The sequence below is a fragment of the Saccostrea cucullata genome, unplaced genomic scaffold (genome assembly GCF_032062105.1).
Source record: "Saccostrea cucullata isolate Sc308-1 unplaced genomic scaffold, CSIRO_AGI_Scuc_v1 ctg17515, whole genome shotgun sequence".
Taxonomy (NCBI): Eukaryota; Metazoa; Mollusca; class Bivalvia; order Ostreida; family Ostreidae; genus Saccostrea; species Saccostrea cuccullata.
In genome coordinates this window covers 592-8,959 of record NW_026934065.1, presented here as the reverse complement: position 1 = coordinate 8,959, position 8,368 = coordinate 592, and the positions used below count along the sequence as shown (strand labels likewise).

General features: G+C 35.5%; 1 long non-coding RNA gene across 1 annotated transcript; it reads right to left on the bottom strand.

The window, feature by feature from the left end:
- Window positions 1-6,047: 6,047 nt before the first annotated feature.
- On the bottom strand, window positions 6,048-7,892 carry LOC134239876 (uncharacterized). Its single transcript, XR_009986314.1, has 3 exons — window positions 7,824-7,892; window positions 6,323-6,421; window positions 6,048-6,210 (listed from the first exon to the last, which is right to left on the bottom strand). It is a non-coding gene; the product is annotated as an uncharacterized LOC134239876 (long non-coding RNA).
- Between the last annotated feature and the right edge of the window lie 476 nt (window positions 7,893-8,368).

Here is an 8,368-nt window from a genome sequence, read left to right as displayed (position 1 = left end):
TTGAATTGGTGTTCGGTCATACAGTTAGAGGTCCTTTGAAATTGTTGAAGGAAAAGTGGCTGACTGAGACTAGTGATCTTAATCTTTTAGATTATGTGTCTGATTTCAAAGAAAAACTTTACAATGCTTGTAAATTAGCACAAGAAAATTTGAAGAGTTCTCAGTTGAAAATGAAAATGTGGTATGACAAAGATGCCAGAAATAGGGTGTTTAAGCCAGGTGATAAGGTTCTTGTATTTTTACCTATCCCTGGTCATCCTTTACAGGCCAGATTTTATGGCCCTTATGAAATTGAAAGCAAGATCAGTGATGTAAACTATGTAGTTAAGACACCAGGTCGACGTAAAGAGAAACGGGTTTGTCACATTAACATGTTAAAAGAGTATTTTGAAAGGTGTGACCGAAATTCTGTAAAATCAGTTTCCACTTTAGCCAATGCTAAGACTGTTCAAAATTGTATTGAAAGTGATACAAATGTACAAATGAATGAGAAAGATTGTAATCAGAGTGTCCGCTTGAAAAATTCAGAAATTTTGGCTGATTTTGATGCCAAACTTGGACATTTGAACATTCACCAAAAAGAACAAGTTAAAAACTTGATGAATGAGTATCATCAAATCTTTTCGGATGTTCCAAAGAAAACTAATGCAGCTTGTCATGATGTCATAGTGAGTGACGTTCTGCCTATCAAACAACATCCGTACCGTCTGAATCCAATAAAATTGCAGTACCTAAGAAGGGAAGTGCAGTACATGTTGGACAATGACATTGTTGAACCTAGTAAAAGTGATTGGAGCTCACCATGTATTCTTGTACCAAAACAAGACGGTTCGTACCGATTATGTACAGACTTTAGAAAGGTGAATTCTGTTACCAAAACTGATTCATACCCAATACCTAGAATCGATGACTGTATTGACAATATTGGAAACGCGAAATTTGTCAGTAAATTTGACCTGTTGAAAGGCTACTGGCAAGTACCGTTAACAGAAAGAGCAAAAGAAATATCTGCTTTTGCTACACCAGATGGACTTTACCAGTATAAAGTAATGCCTTTTGGCATGAAAAACGCACCGGCTACATTCCAAAGGATGATTCACTCCCTTCTTCAAGACCTTGAAGGATGCGAGGCCTACATTGATGATGTCATCATATACAGTGACACATGGGACGAACATCTTCGAATCATGCGTGCTTTATTTGACATTTTAGCTAAAGCAAACTTAACTGTGAACCTTGAGAAGAGCGAATTTTGTCATGCTTATGTAGAGTATTTAGGTCATAAAGTAGGTCAAGGTTATGTTACACCCATTATGGCTAAAGTGGAAGCTATTGCAAAGTTCCCGATTCCTACAAACAAGAAAGAATTAATGAGGTTTTTGGGCATGGCTGGGTTTTACAGAAAATTTTGTCCAAATTTTTCCTCAGTAGTTAGTCCACTTACAAATCTTTTACAAAAGAGGGTTAACTTTGAATGGACAAAGGACTGTGAAAAATCCTTTCATAAAATCAAATCTGTCCTTATGAGCAACCCAGTTCTGTCAACTCCAGATTTTTCTAAGCAATTTAAGCTTACTGTTGATGCTAGTGATGTTGGAATCGGGGCAGCTTTGTTTCAAGAATATAGTGATAATGTAGATAGAGTTGTTTCTTATTTTTCAAAGAAACTTACAAAATGTCAACAAAACTATTCCACCATTGAAAAGGAATGCCTTGCTTTGTTGTTAGCTTTACAGCATTTTGATGTTTATTTGAATGTTACTTTGCATCCAATTCTTGTATATACGGATCACAACCCCCTGACATTTTTGCATAAATTGTCAAACAAGAATCAAAGACTGACTAGATGGAGTTTGTTGTTACAAGAATACAACATAACAATTAAGCATATCAAAGGCAAAGACAATGTTATTGCAGACGCTTTGTCAAGAGTATCGTAAACATACTAGATTTTGTATTAATGTACAAAACTTTTATTTTAATAATATAAGTTTTCATTGACATTCAAACTTTTTTAAGGGGGGAGGTGTTGTGAGATGTGTATTGTTTTATTATGTATATAATTAGTAACATTAAGTTTCTTGAACATTCCAGAGTGGTCAACATGTTTGGTCATTTTATCTAGAACATTCTTAAATTTTGTGTATGTCCAGATTGTTCCAGTAATATCATGTTTTAACATTTTCTAGAATATTCTAGATTTATAATACTGTATAAATACCCTGTCAATTCAATGCATAGAATACAATAATTGTGAATACTTTGTCGTATAAGCACTATTGAGATATAACTGGGATATATTTTCTTTGGGACATTGTGTGCAGCAACGGACACTCTGATGTATGTATTCTTAGATTCTTGCTAAGTTTGTACTTTATGTTTCATATACTTATTATATATTACTGTAAATAAATTATTGTTAAGTTTAAATTGTGTTATTGATCTTTGCTGGCATTTCGGGTAATTCTGACCCATAACACTGGGGAGAATCTGAGTAGAATTACAGAAGCCATTGCTGAAAGCCAGAGGGTTGAGGTTTCCAACGATCTCAAGAGTTTATCTTCTTCCTTTAAAGACGATGTATTTTTACAGGAGGTCGAACCCAGATCGTTTCTTGGGAATAGAAACAATATCATTGTGTGTTTTTTACTTGCACTCTGTGGAAAAGAACAATGTCATATTACTGTAAAGGAAACTGTCAGACTTATTTTTGCAGTTGAAATTATATATTCATTATTTCAAAATAACGTTATATTACCTTTTTCATTTGCAAAAAACCTCCTTTCTTATTACATCTGTGGGAGCAAAGCCCTATGTAATATGAACATTGCTTCAAGTCCCTGTGGATCTTACAGCAGTTTACAGAACTGGGTGCAGTCCCATTCTCTCAATCCCCTCCAGCTGCCCTCCCCACACGATGTTATCACATACTTCGATAATAATCAAGTATTAGCGAGGAACTGGAGAGTTAGATTTGATGCCAAGGCCATCATAAGTGCCGTTACCACAGTTGTTCATTTCTTATACCCTCTTTCTCAACTGCAATTCAACTTTGATCTGTCTCCTAGACACTGGCTTTACTCTAAAAACATATCAGATTCAGTTGAAAAATTATTTAAATTATTTGAAGATGCAGACTCGCACTTTAGACAAAGTTTTATTTCGGGTCGACTTCAAATTATAATGAACGAACAGCAAGAAGGACTTACATCATTAGAAGACCACATACTGCATATTGTACAAAGAAGAAAGAGGGCCAAGGTTGACAGCAACCAAGATGCGAGCAACAGCAAGACCAAACAGGACCCTTATAATTTCATGCCGCATAACCATCATGGTTCTACAGAAATAATAATGGGTATATGCAAATTAACAATAATGCACTTTAAACACCACCACCGCCACCACCCACCCACCCCACCCTAACCCCACCTCCCCAACCCTTCACACACATGCAATTTTTATAAATATAAAATAGACATGAATTAAAGAATAAAAGAGAAAAAAAAAGAATTAAAAAAGTACTAATATGACATTTTTAAAATTAATTAACATGAAGAAAAAGCAGTCATTTCATACTGTTGATTCATAAAAAATGACAATAAACACAATACATATATACAAAATATCTATACCTTATTTGAAACAGGGAACCCTGTTCTTGTAAATCCCTGCTCCTACACAGCAGTAAAGGAGGTATTGGAGGATATCCTCAGGGACACGGGAGTTCCAGATACTCGAAAATGGACAATCATAGGATGCGATGGGCTACCATTTCTGATTGGTACAGTGTATATTCCATCCTTCATTTATGAGGAAAATATTAATTATTCCTTCGCTATTCACGTTTCAGAAATAATTTCAATTTTTCATCTAATACCTTTTAAACTAGGCACAAAGGTAATTCGGGAGAATGAGAATCTCCAGGACATATTGCTGCAACCTGGCCTAGGCCATTTTGAGATCAACATGACTAAGGGTACGATAAATTTAAAAATCTTTATAAAGATATTTGTCCTTTCAATTTCATTGCGTATATTAATTATGACTTTTTTATTATCAAAAATGGAGGCCCATGGGCCACATCGGTCACCTTAATAAATTTGGCCTTGCTGTTCTTTACTAGATTTCCTCCTTGTAGTATCAATTGTGACCCTGCTCTACCCCCAGATTTGGAATCTACACTACCCCAGGATGCTTCCACATTAGTGTCAGCTTTTCTAGCCCGGTGGTTCTTGAGAATAAGATTTAAATGACCCAACCTTATGTTTGTCTTTTCTTGATTATCTCCCCTTGGAAGGGGATTTGCCTCTTAATTTTCACAATTTAAACTTCCCTTCAACCAATGGTGTTTTGTATTAAGTCTGGTCAAAATCGGTCCAGATGTTTTTTAGTTTTTGAGAAGAAGGTGAAAATGTGAAAAGTTTACAGACGGACGGACGCGCAGATAGACGGGCAACGAACAAAAGGTGATTAGAAAAGCTCACTTGAGCTTTCAGCTCATTTGAACTAAAATAAACTATCTAACTATATTTTTCAGCCATTATAAAACTTCTATGGGAAGTAATTGGACATGATTTAGCTAGGATGCTTGGATTCAGGTCACCAAAGGCACTCCAAGCCTGTCTGGATGCTAACGACCACCACAAAGCGTGGCAAATTGTAGAAATAATTCTGTTTGGGACAGGTATTGAACATCAAAATTAAGCAATGTTCTCATTGCAATGCTAGTAAATAGAAACTGTAAATTTTGATGTAATTTTTTTTCAAGGAGACGAATTGCTATACCCATATGTTGTGTATAGTCTGGAGAAGGGAGAGCATCCGACTGTTGAAGGATATTTTGCTTGGTGTCAGAATGCCAAGGATCCCAATTACATGTATATATAATTCAATTATATTTAGAGCACAGATACATTACATACTCTTCCATATATGTTACTAATAATTATATTTAAATGAAAGGAATCACTTTATCATTACAGGTTTCTTGTGGAGGCAATATTTACATATGCCCTCGCTCTGTATCTATTTAGAGTTGGCATTAGGAGAAATAACCATCATGCCATTTTAGTTTCTAGACTAAAATTTTCTCCCTTGTATTTTGGGATGGGGAAGATAAACTATCAACAGATTGAGGTTCATGATCTGTTCATGAGAGTAACTGCTCCTAGTGAAATCAAAGATTTCATCGAAGAAAATGAGTCAATCAGTCGTAAGGATATGTTTTGTACACATATAATTCATGCACATGTTTAATTATTTTTATGCAAATACACTTAATATATTTTTATGTGAACACTGAAGTTATGGAATATACTTTTTTCTAATTTCGGTAAATGGTGTAGAATCTGGGCATCCCAGTAAGGGAGAGGGTCACGATTTCGTGTTAGAATCGAGGAACAAGAGAGCAAAACACTGGTTGCCACCTGGAGCTCCGACAGAAAAACACTGGATCCAAAGCTGTCGAAATTTAGACCGATTTGAAAAGGTTATAACTATAAGAACTAATGCTATTCAGTTTATTCAGTTATGTGATGGACAAAAATATTTATTACTTTTCTTGATTAGGGCTTTATTTACAAAATGAAAGCCTAGACAAATGTCATGAATCCAGTAGTCGCATCTAGAATGGTTGCACCCAACCCAATACCCCTTGTCAGAATCACTCAAACAAACATTACAACGATGTTGCAAAGTTGTTTTGGTTGCCTCTGTCTGCGTGAAGGAATTTTTAAATTTCTTCCTTGGGACCTCTTCTTCATTTCCATTTTTCCTTTTCCCTCCAAGGGGGTGAGCAGGTTTACGTCGTGCCTGTGGGGATGGAAATAGGGCAATTCTTGGTGCAACCTCAGACTCAATGTTAGAGTATGGCTGTGAGGAAGTAGAAGGCATGTTTAAGGAAGTAGAAGGAAGTGGATTGGGTGAAGAGGAAGAATGGATGGAAATAGTAGGGCGAGGTTGTGTGGAAGTGGGAGGAGCTGAGGGGGTAGAAGGAAGTGGGTTGTTGGAGTAAGAGGAAGAATGGATGGAAATAGTAGGGCGAGGTTGTGTGGAAGTGGGAGGAGCTGAGGGGGTAGAAGGAAGTGGGTTGTTGGAGTAAGAGGAAGAATGGAGGGAAATAGTAGGGCGAGGTTGTGTGGAAGTGGGAGGAGCTGAGGGGGTAGTGTGTGCAGGCTTAGAGAGGAATGTCTGAATTTGCTGAAATGTCTACAATTAAAATATTGAAGATGTTTTATTCTATGATCATAAGTTTTTATGCAATGTATAAAAACAATACACTAAAAATTATTAATTGATTGCTTTAAATAAGCATATATACCTCATCAAAATGTGGTGTGTTAATATGAAACAGGCGCCCCGACTCGGTGCGCACAAGGACAAGCACATCAGCCTTTGTTGTTGTATACAACTCTTCTGCCTTGAAAAAATACATGTAACTAAATTATTTTCATTTTAAATCACTTCTATCAGATTAAAATAATTTTTATTACGCTCCGAATTTCTGATAGTCGATGTACAACGACATAACAAATTACAGATGCGCAAAGGATCTAATTTTAATTAGACTGAGGTAACTCGATCTTGTAATACACCTTTTCATACTCCGCTTGAAACAGGGAACCCCATTACAACTTTTGAGTAATATTTCTGGGGACATTTGACTTAGGAAAATGTCTTCTCCTACCCCCACCCGACTCGACCCAAAGTGGAATAATTTTTGTTACTTTTGAGAAATGTGTAAATAAATATATTTTTATCTTGAAAAAAAAAGAATATTCCCTGTAACCTGACTCCAACCCTTCTCGAAAAACATTAAATTTTTAACCCTCTATATATATGCATGTGTTCGCATCATAGATTTACACTTTTTTAATTTTATGCAGATCCGGAAAAATTTGAACACTGCCTTTTGCATAAAGGAAGATGCAAACGAGGTGTACCATACAGAGTTATTGAATGAAATCACACAATGGAGAGTAAAGTTACGGGAATCTGAATATCTACTTTCTCCCGCACAACCCCGAAATCACACTACTCTTGACAACAGAATTCTAGACACCGATCTTATTAATTTTTCACTTAAATGCAAAACAAACCGAAATAAATTCCTTACAGAACAGCTTTCAAACAACAGCATGAATTCCAGAAGTTTAGAACCCATCTTCATCCTACCTACTGACAGGAAAAATTACAACGCCATCGAAAATAAAACAAAGCTACAAATTATAGAAATGGTTCAAACTCTTATTAACACACTTCTCAAAGAAGACTTGGATCTAGGTATATGTTTATATATTTTTTTATTTTGCAATTTATAAAAAAGACTGTAAAACCATATTTTGTTGGTATAAATAACATGAAATTTAAGGCTCATTCACATCCCCCGCCCCACCCCGATTTCTAAAGAGTATTGCATAAAGTTATTGAAAATTGTATACTAGTAGATTTATTGTTTTTCAAGTTGGAAAAAAAATCATAGAAATAAAATTTACAGCTTTTCAGTACGCTAGCAATTGTCAAAACCTCTCCCCGAATGCCCTGCATTAATTTCTCTGTTGCATGGTAGCAAATGTCTTAACTATTAAAATCAAATTTTTCTTTTTATGCATGTATATATGTATTGCACAGCATTTCCTTTTTGCAGGTGAAGAATATAACAAGAAATGGAAGGCTGTGAAAAACGAGAAGAAGTCGCTTCTCATCAGCTTTTATAAAGATGTATATCAAGTGACTGAACATCTGGAGGATGCTGAATGTATAAAATCAGATGAAGAAGGTATACACAATTACTAATAAAATATTTAATATTTAGTTCATACTTTTTTAAAAAGAGTGTGTTTTCTTTGGTATAAAACTTGCTTCCTTTTCTTGCCGTCCTCTTCGTATTTCTGTCCCTGGGGACCAGTTGGGGGCTTACCCCTCTTTGTCTGGCCGGCAACATTTTTACCAGGATTATATCCACCTTTTTTTTTAACAATATACCTTTGACTTTCCTGTTTTAAACGAAAGAGTGTAAAATAAATACAATTAAACGTCATTCTTCTTATACAATAGCACCCCCCCCCCTCGTTTTACAATTCCCTTCCCAACTAGGTCTATGATTATTGCTAGCGTTATCATGGTTATTCTGTATTACAGTGACATTTACTTTTCATATATTTTGAACAAATTGTTATGTAACAAGTTCTATTTTTATTTCTGTTTGACATGTTGTATTCTATCTGAAATTGTTTTTATGACATTGGCATTCTTCCATAGATTTTAGCGTCAAAGGTGATGATCCGACCGATTCCGGATCAGAGAGTTAAATTCACTAAAGGATATCCGGTTTCAAGTCGAAGAAAACATGCTCTGAGGTATGTAC